A 1,716-nucleotide genomic window follows, 5' to 3' on the forward strand; every position below is an offset into this window, starting at 1 on the left:
GCTTATGGAATAAACTAAGATTCTGCAACGGTGGGTAAATAGTAGAGTGACATAGTAGTATCATTTTATATAGTTGTGAAACTACAAAATTATTTCACACCGCAACAACTGCATTGCGCATTGTAGCGACCGCAGTCGCAACAACCACAACCATTACTGCATCCGCAACCACAAGCACAATTTAAAACCATGATCCAATCATTGACTTTTTAATTATGTTTGAATTTTTAGTCAAAAAAAGGATGTTTGAATTTAAACTTAAAGATGATTTTATTTTAAATTATTACAAACAAAGTCACCAGTTTATGTGGCCTTGTGTTCCCTATACTCCCTAGTCTTTTTATTGGTTTTTCTCTCCTTTTGTGTGCCATGTCATAGACTCATAGTTGTTATATAAATTGATTGAATAATTATATTGTTGCCTAGTTAGTTATATTGGATTGATCATAAAAACTAGGAGAATATCATAACTAGTTTGTTATATATTGTTTGTTGCCTAGTTTGTTAGACAGGTTATATATTGATTACTATGAATTTGAGAAGTCGTGCATTGAGTGTGCAACTGTCTCGATGGCGTCCACCCTACACTTGACATAGAAGACTACGAGTCCGCTGCCAGTTATTTCCAGACTTTCCTACAAATCGACGCACAGTTCAAGGATTCCATATCCAGAGGGAGCATTTATTAGATTCAAAGAAACAGCTTGAAGGGATTGTGCGGAAGAAGCTTTCCGTGGTGGATCAGCGCGACCACCCTGTCATTCTTAAGTTTGTTCGTCTTTATATGGCTCTTGGAAGAGATTCTATCGCTTATGCAGTTGGGAGATGCGGATTATACTGAATACATGATTTCAAAGATAAAAGCCTTATGCAGTTGGGAGATGCGGATTGTACTGAATACATGATTTCAAAGATAAAAGCCTCACTTCCGTTGACCCTGAATTGCTCCCTCATGCTACCAAGGCCTTTAGAAATGGTAGGTTAAGCAAAGTTGTGCAGGATTTGATTGATTTTTATATCATTCTTGAGGGATTTTGGATGGTTGAGAATGTTAGGAAAGGGTATAACCTAGCCACTTCTATGGCGGACAATGTGTTTCTGTTTTATGTCTTGCAGAGTTGGTTGCAAAGGGCTATATCAACTTCCAATGTCAGTTCTGTTGTTGCTGATGACGGATCGTCACACTCATTAATCCGTGCCTATTTTAGCAACATTAGATACATTTTATCAGTTTTCAATCAATAAATGTAAGAGAAATCAATTCTTATGCATGATTACTTGTGTTGCAAGAAAACAGGATTTTGTGCAGGAATGTGCTGAATTGAACCACGCTGGGGGCGTGGAGAGGTCACGCGCAGCGTGATGATGCCCTGAGAAGAACTGAGTTTCAAGTGAGCCACGCCCGGCGTGAAGCAAGGCCACGCGCGGAGTAATTCACCCACCAGAGAGGGGTTTTTCAGCATTTACACTACGCGCGGCGTGAAGGCAAGACCACGCGCGGCGTGATGGTAACTTTTGAACCACGCTGGGGGCGTGGGATGCATCACGCGCGGCGTCGTGGATCCAGTATTGAAGACTGAAGCTTCAGATTGCAGCCACGCGCGGCGTAGGAAGTTACACGCGCGGCGTGGCAGTGGGAAATTGCAACCACGCGCGGCGTGGTAAATCTGGCGCGCGGCGTGGTTGCGATGTTATATAAGGAATTCTGTTTTTCTG

The sequence above is a fragment of the Trifolium pratense genome, linkage group LG5, assembly GCF_020283565.1.
Source record: "Trifolium pratense cultivar HEN17-A07 linkage group LG5, ARS_RC_1.1, whole genome shotgun sequence".
Taxonomy (NCBI): domain Eukaryota; kingdom Viridiplantae; phylum Streptophyta; class Magnoliopsida; order Fabales; family Fabaceae; genus Trifolium; species Trifolium pratense.